A 13,382-nucleotide genomic window follows, 5' to 3' on the forward strand; every position below is an offset into this window, starting at 1 on the left:
TTTTGGTTTATACCACTGATCATACTCAATCAAGAAATTTTCCCTTTTCCTGAATAATTATTGCATAGAGTCTAGCATTTTGTAATTAAAGGATGGGCGAACTTGACTATCATTTGGATTAATCAAATGTCTTGAATTACCTTTCAAATTATTCAGTACAAACCAGAAATAAACATGGATTATTTAGACAAACATTTATCACCATCTATATCCCCAAAGGATTTTTGGCTTGAATTACTTACGTGATCGTATCAGATTTATAGTTTGTTTTTGACACATCTTATTTATAACTAAAAATAGTATAAAATTATTTTCTTTCTAAATAGAGAGAAAGTGTAGTATATTGAATAGAGAGCTAGCTTCATCAAAAGAAAGACTTGCCGAGGCAGCTGGGTAGTTCAGTGGATTGAGAGCCAGGTTTGAGAGACAGGAGGTCTTAGGTTCAAATCTGGACTCAGACAAGTCCCAGCTGTGTGACCCTGGGCAAGTCACTTGACCCCCATTGCCTACCCTCACCACTCTTCTGCCTTGGAGCCAATCCACAATATTGAACCCAAGAAGGTAAGGGTTTAAAAAAAAAAAAGAAAGACTTGCTTTCAAATCCTGCTTCTGATTTACACTGATTGTACAACCTGGGAAAATCACTTAGTATCTCATTGCTTTAGGCAACTATCTAAAGTTATAAATTGCAAAGACAGTAGCAAGCAGCATTTATAGATAAAACTTCCTTACCTGGAGTTTCTCTACATTAATAGAGTCGCAATTCCCATCTGTGTACCTCTATAAAATAATAACTATGCTTTTAACTTTTATTCTTATGCTTTGCTGTTGCAAGATGAGGCTCACTATGGTTCTCAAAGTAACTACCATTGGACTGTAAACTCTGCCATATCCTATCAAGCTAGACTTTCCAAGCATTGACTTAGCAATGAACTTTGAGTTTGTGATCCAAGGATCTGGCTAAATTCAGAGAGGTTCATCTCCATTCTGGCTGAAGGGTAAGGATGTTTTTTTTTTGAATTACAAAATTCATACATCTAATTAATAGATTTTAGAGATATCAAGATGTAGAAAAGTATAAGTAGTGCCTATGCTTATATGTGTATGGATCTTCAAATTATAGAAAGCAAATCAAAAGCAAAAAACAAAACAAAACAAAACATGGAGTTACTAAAGCAAAGTTTATTAAAGGTCTAAGGGAGATTTTTTTTTAAGATGAGAAGCCAAAAGCACAAGCAAAAATTTCTCTTTTGGCAAAGTGTGAATCTTGGTTTTGTTTTCATCTCAGATTCAGTCTTTTCTGAAGAGAACATAGACTTTTCGTGTCAATCAAAATCCTTTCCTGTGTGAAGAAAAGCTAAATTAAAGTCCCTATCTTGTGGGCTTCATCAGAACTAGGACCTTGAAGATAGCTGATAGAAGGGCATGGAGAAGGAATTTCACGCTATTGGTTCAGATCATGTCCTTTAATGTTAATCTACTTTCACTTCCTCCTGGATCCCTAGTATCACTTCATCCTTCCAGCAAAAAACAACTTAAACTTTTATAATGCCTTATAATAAGGTAGTTTCAAACATTTTACAATAGCATTAAAAAGAAAAGCCAGCCCTTCTGTCAGCATTGCCAAGGGGTTCTAAACTAAAAGTCAGTTTGCCCAGAAACCAAATCATGAACTTACTGAACAACATATGACCCACTTTAATCCCCCTGCCTTTCCTTGTCTTCATAGCCTTGGCAGCTATTTAGATCTTAATATGGCACAAGATCATAGAACTCAAGCTGGAAAGGCCCTGAGAGGCTATCTGGTCAAATATCTTCTTTTTGTAGATAAGAATTTGGTGTGATAATTTCTAAAGAAAATGGAATAATTACATTCTATTCCATCTTAATGGAACAAAAATATAATGTAAAATATATCCATCTTTAAAATCCAAGCTCTGAATTTTTATTGTTCAACTTTCAAACTAAATAATTTTAACTAAAAAAGTATGTGTGTGTGTGTGTGTGTGTGTGCGTGTGTGTGTGTGTGTGTGTATCTGTGTATCTTTTCAGGCTCATCAGATTCTTCAATGAGAAGAATAATTTTGCTTTTTTTAGCAATATGCCAATTTCCCCCCCAAAATCAGAAAGAATTTGTTAGGGTCTATCTTGGTTAGGTCCTATCTTGTTAGGTTCTAGCTACCACTTTTAAATGAATATCTTTATAAGGCCAATAATGTTAAAATTATATTCTGAGGGAAATGATGTTTTCATGATATAAAATAAAAATATTAATACTCAACAAATTATGACTACAGGGAAATTTATCTATTTATTTTTCCTCCTAGTCTTACCTAGTGGTTATGTTATATAGCCAAAGACTATATTCACATTAACAATGTGGAGAATTGAAAATTGTGATGATGGTAAATTAATTGAAATCTCAAGCTTTGGTGTTTTAAATAGCTAAATAATTTGAGAAAAACTTTTTTTGTTATATTTATGTGGTGTAGAGTTACCCAAACAAAGGTCAGATGAGATTAAGCAATTCCTACTGTTCCTTTATAGGCAAAGTAAGATAGAGAATTGTAGGTATTAATATATGATCATTTTGACAAAACTTCTACAAAGGAAAGAAGTTTCCTTTGGACAAACACAGGGTAATTTCTTATTTTGTTGATTACATTGACTAAGATCCTAAGTAAGGTAACTCTTCATTTTAGTTAGCCTATTGGGTCTGTACAGCACCTAGAATGGATCTATACAACTGTGGCCCAATTGAGTGTGACAGCAAGACTGATTTGCTGTGCCCCTGGAGATACCTAATAATGAGTCTTCTCACCAGAGCTGGATCTGTTATGATCCCATAGGATGAGGTCTATAGTGTAAATTCTAGCCCACAATATTACCCTAATTGAAATTTTCAATTTTATTTAGCAACATCCCCTTCCCTCTCTACATGTCTATACCAACAGAGGAGAAAATTTAAATAGCAGGGGAGAAATTCATATAACTACTACCCCATCCCTTCCAAATAGTAGGTATTTGGGAGGAAAACCTATTTTGTGGGGTTGGATGAGAAGGAAGAAGGAAGAGATGTTGGTCAGAAACTTAAGCTACCCCAGTCTCTCTATATATTTTTTCTAAATAACATTTAACCATTTAAGTCAATTTAATCATCTATAGTTTCGGAATTATCAAGCTGCCTTTCTGGCAGACTATCACCAACAGTAGCAGATTTGTGTTTTAGCAAAGCTCATAGTGTCATTGTTATTATGGTGGTTGTAAATTTAATGCCCTAGGAAATCATCCAATCAGATTTCTTAAATTCCTTTTTCTGATACACCATTACTCCAGCATCCTTTTCCCTCTGCATAAAGCTCCAAATTGAAGTTTGCTGATCTTTTTTTTTTTTCCTTACTGGTTGATGACACAACAGAAGAGGGCAGGCCTAGGGCAGAACCATTTTCTTTGCCTAGGATTTTATTGCTGAGCTGAAGTTTAGTTGAAGCTGCCTTTAAAAACGACAAATGTGTTCTAATTTTAGAGCATCATAGCAATAATTGTTTTTATTTCAGTGGTGAAGAAAAGTGAAGAAAAAACAGCTTGGGACTTAATAAACACCTTAGCCTGCAGCCTTCGACTTTATTCATGAGATTTTTTATCTTCTCTCTCACTCTCCCTGCACTCATAGCATCTTCTTTACTGCATAGTCTTAAATTACCATTGCAAAGGTTATATGTTTATTTACAAAGAGCTGGCTCTGAATGGAGATCCTAAAGGCGAGAAGGGTGGCTCATGGCAATAAACATCTCTAGCTCTCTTAAACACCAAGGCCAAGTGAATAAGGTGATGTTTAGTAGTTCAGACATATTATGGTTTATGGCTTCATTAACCATCTGACCTGTATTGTGTGCAAATTTCATGAAAGTGTGGTGCATATTTATTCCCTGAGGTGCTTGCACTGCTTGGTGGTGTTTTATTCTTAAAGGGAAATGACAATAATTACTTATAAAGTTCTGGTCACATCTTCACATTTTATGAGATAAATTGGATGTTTAGCTACATATGGTATATACAGATGAACTATATTGACTTGTATACTCAAACACAGGCATATATAAGAGTCATGTTTCTTTTCTTTCAAAACCTACATATGTAAAGTAAAAAGAGAAGCTCATAACTATATGAATGATTCCAGTGTTTTTTTCAAATAAAAGTGGATTTCTTTTGCCTTGAATTTCCCAGGCAATTGGCTTGGATCTTTCCCCCATCATGGAATGAATTGGAATACTGCCCCTGTGAGTTATCTGAGTCATTTTATCCTTATAAACAGTCAGAGCAGATAATTCAAAAGATTTTCCTCCCTTTACATTTTTACCATGATCATACCTCAATTTACCAAATATATGACTAATTAGCACTCCTTAAAGGTCATATTTGATTTTACCTTAAAATAGTCTTTATGAGAATGTTAAAAATATATTATGGTCTCAATTTAATCTCATGTATTAAATTTAATTAATTGATATATTATCAGGCCTTCAAATTAACCAAACTTTCTCTTTTTCTCCTTATAATTCCTACCAGTTTCTTATAATCATTCCAACTCTCTTGGATAAAGGCAGAGCATACAATGTATATCTTCCCTGACTTTTTTTCCCCTGCATCATTATATGTCAATTGGCTACATATGCTGTTCACTTCTTCCTGTAGCTTCTCTTTGGGACAGAGCTAACATTATTTAGACCATTCATTTGACTTGTATCATGTACTGAGTCCTATTGGTAATAATAATTGCATATATGTTTAATTATTATCTCCTCAACACGCAATAGTTGTTCAATAGATGCAAAGTATCCCAAAAATCTTAGGGGAGTTTTAAGCCATTAAAGCTTTTGCTTTAATATCTTTGAACCATACAAAGACCATGCATTTGACTAAAATGCACCCTCTACCATTAGGGCAAGCAAAGGTGGAGAAACAGGTGGGATAGTAAATATTTCATTTCCCTTTTCATAGCCAAGTTAAATATACATAGCAAAAAATATAACGGTACAAATTCTCCATTTTTAACATTCAAATGCATGCTTCATATTAGCATTTCCTATTTCTCTTGTATCTAATTTATGACTTTATTATTAAATATTGAATAGTTCTTTACCTAATGGGGCTTTAGAGTTATCCATCCAGTTATCTTCAGTGATCACTAAGGAGAGATGTACATTTTAAGATTGTTTTAAAAAGCCTGGGACTTTTTCAATCTCTCTGCAGCTGTGAGTGGTGCTGGTGTATCTCAATGAGAGCTGCCATATCCCTGAGGATTCCCAGCAGCAGGAGGTCCAGTCTGATGATTCTTTTTGAGACTTTTACAGCATTTACTCTCACTTAGTGTGATTATTTTTAAATACACCTTCCCTAATCATTGCAATTAAAAAAAAATCATGAGACCATTTCTATTCATGCTCAAAAGTATAAAATGCTATTTCTGTGATGTAGAAGTACCAAAGCTAAACTGATAGCAACCCCTTTTATAATGTTTTTAAAGATAATTTTTGTTGTTGTTGAAAATTTGGTAGATAATTCTTAACAATTCAAAAGTAACTGATTGTGAAGGTATCATGGCAATTATACTGATTACCCTTGGGTAATTATGGGCTACTGAGAAATCCATAAAAAGGTCAAACAAGTCTAGTTCTGCACTGCATAAAGTGAAGAATTGACAGTTAAATCTGGGTGTCCTCTTTTTGATCAGTGATCTTGGAGCCAGGGAAGAAAACAAATTTGGTTTTTGTGTTTTCTCATGCATACATACTCATGCAAAATATCTGAGTAATTGTCTTTAGGTAAACCTGTCCTTAGACTAATGACCTGAGCACTGCAAACATAGACACTTTAAAAACTATTCATGCATTTGGAGGAATAAAGATTCTGAAACTTTATGCAGAATATGCTTTGCATGATGCTATTTGAGTTGTAAATGAGGAACAAAATATTTTTTAGGTGGAACATAAAATCATCTCCTTTAGACAGGAGAAGACGGTCTATGGACTAAGAAATGAGTCCTCAATTTCTCAGACAAAACTACAGATCTGTACTAACTGTAGAACATGCCTAATAATAGACTTGACTTATTCAGGAAGCCACGAAGGATTGGTCTGAAACAAGGATCATAATCCAGCACAATCAGGATTGAATAAGCAAAATATAGGAAAGACAGAACCAGAACTAGATCAGTGTGAGTTGAACTTTGCCCTAGGACTACATAATTTACAAGGTACAAAAATATAAAATTCTGATTTTGAAATTCCATAGTTTCAAATTTGGTTATATTAAGATTTTGGCTATATTTTCACTCTATCAATAGTGGAGAAATTGCATAGGAAGAACGAGCTAAATTGGGAGGCTACCAGATGGGAGAATTATAGTTATTCACCAAGGAAACTCCATTTCATCTTGGAACAATCCTGTTCCTACCCATTAGTGACCAGAAAATGTGATGTCCAGGGAAATTTCCCTTATAGGATGTTGTAGTATTCCTCACCCATGGTTGATTCAAAGGTATATCTTATCCTATTTTCCTTGAGTACCATTTTATACTTACTTGACACATATGTTGAAAATTGATAGTTATAGCTATGGGGAAAGTTTTGGAAAGTGAAATAATCCAAGAAGACAAATAGTGCTTGGTAGATGGAAGAGGAAATCCCTAAAATGAAACTGATTCCCTATAGATACTCCAATATAATCAATAAAGATAATATTTATTGAGCCTTCTATGTGCTAAGCTATTTGGGGAAATATATTTTAAAAATGGGAATTAATCTAATTTTTAATAAGTTTATGATTTGATCTTTGTATAAAGGATACCTAACCAATCTGTACTTCCCAATGTTTGGGAAAATAGACTAGAAAATCTCTAAGTTCCTTTCAAATTTAAGAATCTATGATTTCATTTCTATTATTAATAAAATTGAGTCAATTAGAGGATATTATCAGATGATTGTCATTGAACTAATTGTACTAAGGAATTCAGTGCAATCTCTGAGTGTAAGACTTAGAAGAAGGAAGAAAAACCTGGGGATGGACTAATTGAGGAATTGGTCACAAGTTCTTCAGGAGATCAAATTTGAGATTATGAATCTAGTGAGAAAGATAGAATAAATTTTGCAAAAAAAAGTGGGAAATAGTTCAAAAGGAAAATAATAGTTTAAAGGACCGAATCTCCTACTTGGAAAAAGAAGCCCAGAGATCAAATGACATTAATGATAAGCAAATTGGAGACCAGAATTGATGTGCTGGAAGCCATGGAAAACAAGATAGCCCAAACCAAAAAGGGAAATCAAAAGATCATAGCTGAAAATTAGTCTTTAAAAACTAGAATTGGACAAGTAGAAGCTAATGATCACACAAGACAGCAAGAATTAATAAACCAAAGTTTAAAGAATGACAAATTAGAAGGAAACATGAAATATCTCAATGAGAAAATGACTTACTTGGAAAACAGGAATAGGAGAGACAATTTGAGAATCATAGGCCTATCTGAAATGTGGGAAATAGACAGAAATTTTGACATCATACTACAAGAAATTATCCAAAAAAACTGCCATGGTATTTTTGAAGGACAGGGCAAAATAGACATTGAAAAAGTCCATAGTATATTAGTCTCTGTGTACAATGTTCTACTGGTTCTGCTCCTTTCACTCTGCCTCAATTCCTGGAGGTCATTGCAGTTCACATGGAATTCTTCCAGTTTGTTATTCCTTTGAGCACAATAGTTTTTTGCCACTTTTTGTACATGTCTTTTTCCTTATGATCTCTTTGGGGTATAAACCCAGCAGTGGTATGGCTGGATGAAAGGGCAGACAATCTTTTAAAGTCCTGTGGGCATAGTTCCAATTTGCCATCCAGAATGGTTGGATCAATTCACAACTCCACCAGCAATGTATCAATGCCCCAATTTTGCCACATCCCCTCCAACATTCACCACTTTCCTTTGCTGTTATGTTAGCAAATCTGCTAGGTTTGAGGTGGTACCTCAGAGTTGTTTTGATTTGAATTTCTTTAATTAGAAAAGATTTATAATGCTTTTTCATGTGCTTATAGATAGTTTTGATTTCTTTATATGAAAATTGTCTATTCATGTCCCTTGCCTATTTATCAATTGGGAAATGGCTTGATTGTTTTGTACAATTGATTCAAATCCTTATATATTTGAGTAATAAAACCTTTGTCAGAGTTTTTAATTATAAAGATTTTTTCCCAATTTGTTGATTCCCTTCTAATTTTGGTTGCATTGCTGACTAATACACTGTGGTAAAATTGAATGTAATGGACTCCTATAATAGAAGTAATGCAATGATCCCAGATAATTCTGAGGGACCTATGAAAAAGAATGCTATTCACATTCAGAGGAAAAACTATGGCAGTAGAAACACAGAAGAAAAACAACTGCTTGAACACATGGGTTGTTGAGGATATGATTTGGGATGTAGACTCTAAACAATCACCCCAGTACAACTATCAACAATATGGATATAGTTCTTGATCAATGGTAAAAACCAGTGGAAATGTGCATCGGATATGGGGGGTGGGGGGCCAGGGCGGTTGGAGGGAAGAGTAAGAACATGAATCATATAACCATGGAAAAATCTTCTAAAAAGAAAAAAAAAGTCCATAGATCACCTTTGTAAGGATAGGGGATGGGACAAAAAGAGTCAGAAGAAGGTCGTTGGTGACAGTTGGGACCAGAGAGAATTATGGGTAATTCTCTGGAGGAAGAAGAGAAGGAGTTCCAGCAGATGACTGGAGAGAGGGAGGAGGTAGACATCCCAGCTTGAATCCAGTCCTGAGGGCTTGCTAAGGATCTTTCTTTGGACATTGAAACCCAGATTCCCTAGTCAAAGGCATCCAATTGCTTCTTATTCAGTAAGACTTCAATCATCAGCTAAGTTTTGGGACTCCATTTTGGGAGCTATCTCTTGGGCTCCTTCCCCCATTACACAACCTTGCTGAGAGACACTTTCTGGTCTAACTTATGATTATAGAAAAGGATATAAATAGAAACAGAAGGAGAAAGGAAAAGGGGGGGGAGATGCTTAGGAGTGGGGACCTCAAAAGTTCCCACCTGAATGATGGACTCCATAGAAACAGAGAAGAGAGCACCCCAAAATCCCTCTGCCTTTCAACCCTTTCCCCAATCCCTGAACTGCGATTAGTAAAAGCCATTCATTAGTCAGATAGTGTTCTGGAGTGCCTGAGAGATGAGAGGCAGGGGAATCACAGCTTGGTATGGCTGCCTCCATCTTGGAGTCAGACCCCCTGCTGTAAAGTTGATTGATCTTGGGGGAGGCTTGCATGAACCCTGCCCTCATTCAGAATCAGATTGGGGTACTCAATAGCTCCTCTTATAGTGAAGCCTTGACCATAACTCCTGTGGACTGGTACGACCATCCAGGTCACCCAGTTTCAAGGTGACACCCTCTCAAAGCCTCAGCAGTGTATAATCAGCAGGAGGGGAGAGATGGAAGAGAGTCTCACCCCTCATACACTCTCTCTATCTCCCCTCCATCCCTAACATTTGGGTATTGGCTCTCTTTGTTATTATACCCTCTACATTAAATCCTCAAAAGTCAAAGCCTTGGACTGTAATTGCCAGATTCAAGAGCTTCAAAGTCAAGGAGAAAATGTTGCAAGAAGCCAGAAAGAGAAAATTCAGATATCAAGGAGCACAAATCAGGATTACACAGGATATAGCAGCCTCCACACTAAAGGACCACAAAGCTTGGAATATAATATTTAGAAAGGCAAGAGAACTGGGCTTACAACCAAGTATCACCTACCTGACTATATAAAATGGTATAGCATTCAAATTTTTAAAGGAGAAACTATTGTAGCTTAAGGAGGAAATAAATGGTAAAACTATACTAGTTGGAGACCTGAACCTTCCTCTATCAGATGTAGGTAAATCAAACCAAAAAATAAATAAGAAAGAGTTAAGAGATGTGAATGAAATCTTAGAACAATTAGAGTTAATAAACATATGGAAAAAAAATAAATAGGGACACAAAGGAATACACTTTCTTTTCAGCAGAACATGGTACATTCACAAAGATTAACCATGTAATAGGGAATAAAAACACTGCAAAGAAAAGCAAAAAAGCAGAATAATAAATGCGAACTTTTCAGATCAGAATGAAATAAAAAATAATTAGTAAGGTTACAGGTAGAGGCAAATTAAAATTTAATTGGGAATTAAATAATGTGATTCTCCAAAATTGGTTGACTAAAGAATAAATCATAGTAACAATAATTTCATTGAAGAGAATGACAATGAGGAGACATCCTATCAAAATCTATGGGATGCAGCCAGAGCAGTACCCAGGGGGAAATCTTATATCTTTGAGAGCATATATTAACAAATCAGAGAGGGAAAAGGTCAATTAATTGGGCATGCAAATTAAAAAACCATAAAGAGAACAAATAAAAGATCCCCAGATAAAAACTATATTAGAGATCTTAAAAATCAAAGGAGAATTTAATAAAATTAAAAGTGAAAGAACTATTGAATTAATAAATAAGACTAGAACCTGGTACTTTGAAAAAACAAATAAAATAGATAATGTACTTGTTAATCTAATAAAAAAAGGAAATAAGAAAACCAAATGAATACTATCAAAGATGAAAAAGGTGACCTCACCTCTAATGAAAAGGAAATTAAGGCAATTATTAAGAACTAATTTTGGGGGCAGCTGGGTAGCTCAGTGGATTGAGAGTCAGGCCTAGAGACAGGAGGTCCTAGGTTCAAATCCGGCCTTAGACACTTCCCAGCTGTGTGACCCTGGGCAAGTCACTTGACCCCCATTGCCTACCCTTACCAATCTTCCACCTGTAAGTCAATACACAGAAGTTAAGGGTTTAAAATTAAAAAAAAAAAGAACTAATTTCCAATTATATGTCAATAAATATGGCAATCTAGGTGATATGGATGATTATTTGCAAAAATATAAAATGCCTAGATTAACAGAAGAAAAAATGCAATACTTAAATAATCATATATCAGAAAAAGAAATTGAACAAGCCATCAAAGAATTCCCTAAGAAAAATTCTCCAGGGCCAGATGGATTCACAGGCGAATTCTATCAAATATTTAAAGAACAACTAATCCCATTACTATACAAAATATTTGACAAAATAAGCAAAGAAAGAGTTCTACCAAATTTCTTTTATGACACAAATATGGTACTGATCCCAAAGCCAGGCAGACCAAAAACAGAGAAAGAAAACTATAGACCAATCTCCTTAATGACCATAAGTGCAAAAATCTTAAATAGAATATCAGCAAAAAGACTCTAGCTAGTGTTATAAGGATTATTCACTATGCTCAGGTGGAATTTATACCAGGAATGTGTGTTATTTAGAATTTCTGGGGTTCTATTTAGAAGTATTAAGCCTCAAGATATGTAGGTATATGACAACTTCCTTTGGACAGGTGGGGGACTTTGAGACTACATTTTCCATAGTCCAATGGGTTTCCTGTTTTGGATGACATTTTCAAGGTAAAGCCTGGCTTTAAATATTGGGAAGTTGGTTGGACTCGGCTCTTTGCTACCTGAGCCCGCTCCCTGAGAACAGAGAGGATTAAGGAAGGTACGAAATGGAATGGTGGAGGCAGGATTTTGAAATAGCCAGGCTCGTGGTCCAATTTTATTCTATCAACATGGGCCTAAATAAAATATTAGTTTTCCTCATAATATCAGCCTTTATCATTTTTAATCATTATGAATGCAAGGATGGTTTATATTAGGAAAACCATCCACATACTTGACCATTATCAATAACCAAAGCAACAGAAATCATATGATTATCTCAATAAATGCCAAAAAAGCCTGTGACGAATTACAACACTCATTCCTACTGAAAACACTGGAAAGTATAAGAATAGAAGAGCCTTTCCTAAAAATAATAAACTGTATATATTTAAAAACATCAGCAAGGGTCATCTGTAATGGGATAAATTAGAAACCTTCCCAGAAAGATCAGGGGTGAAAAAGAATGCCCATTATCACCTCTATTATTTAACATTATAGTAGAAACACTAGCAGTAGAAATTAGAGAAGAAAAAGAAATTGAAGGTATTAAAATAGGCGATAAGGAGACCAAACTATCACTCTTTGAAGATGATATGGTGGTCTACTTAAAGAATCCTAAAGAATCAACCAAAAAGCTAGTGTAAATAATCAATAACTTTAGCAAAGTTGCAGGATACAAGATAAACCCACATAAATCATCAACATTTCTATTTATTTCCAACACATTTCAGCAGCAAGTGGTAGAAAGAGAAATTCCATTTAAAGTCGCTCTACATAATATAAAATATTTAGGAATCTATTTGCCAAGACAAACATAGGCACTATATGAACACAACTAGAAAACACATTACAAAAAATAAAACTGAATCAAAACAATTGGAAAAATATTAATTGCTCATGAGTAGGATGAGCTAACATAATAAAAATGACAATCCTATCCAAATTAATTTACTCACTTAGTAGTGCCATACCTATCAAACTACCAGGAAACTTTTTTACTGAATTAGAAAAAAATTATAACAAAGTTCATTTGGAAGAACAAACGATCAAGAATATCAAGGGAAATAATGAAAAAATGTGAAGGATGGGAACCTATTAGTACCAGATCTTAAGCCAGTTTGCCATATAAACAGCTTTTGAGACAAAAACCCACTATTTGACAAAAACTGCTGGTAAAATTGAAAAATAGTATGAGAGAGATTCAGTTTAGATTAACATCTCACACCCTATACCAACATAAATTCAGAATGGGTGAATGACTTAAATATAAAGAAGGAAATTACAAGTAAATTAGGTGAACATAGAATAGTATACCTGTCAGATCTATGGGAAAAGAAAGATTTTAAAACCAAGCAAGCCATAGAGAATATTAAAAGTATAAAATGAAAAATTTTGATTACATTAAATTAAAAAGTTTTTGTACAAACAAAAACCACACAACCAAAATTAGAAGGGAAGTGAAAAATAATAAAAACCTCTGACAAATGTCTAATTACTCAAATTTATGAAGAGCTATATCAGTGATACAAAAAATGAAGCCATTCCCCAACTGATGAAGGGGCAAGGGTCACGCGTAGGCAATTTTCAGATAAAGAAATGAAAACTACCCATAAGCATATGTAAAAGTGTTTTAAATCTCTCATAAAAAATCAGAGAAATGCAAATCAAAACAACTCTGATGTACCATTTCATACCTAGGAGGTGGGCTAATATGGCAGCAAAGGAAAGTAACAAATGTTGGAGGGGTTGTGGGAAAATTGGGACATTAATGCATTGCTGGTGGATTTGTGAATTGATCACAACCATTCTGGA

The sequence above is a fragment of the Gracilinanus agilis genome, chromosome 2 (assembly GCF_016433145.1).
Source record: "Gracilinanus agilis isolate LMUSP501 chromosome 2, AgileGrace, whole genome shotgun sequence".
Lineage (NCBI taxonomy): Eukaryota > Metazoa > Chordata > Mammalia > Didelphimorphia > Didelphidae > Gracilinanus > Gracilinanus agilis.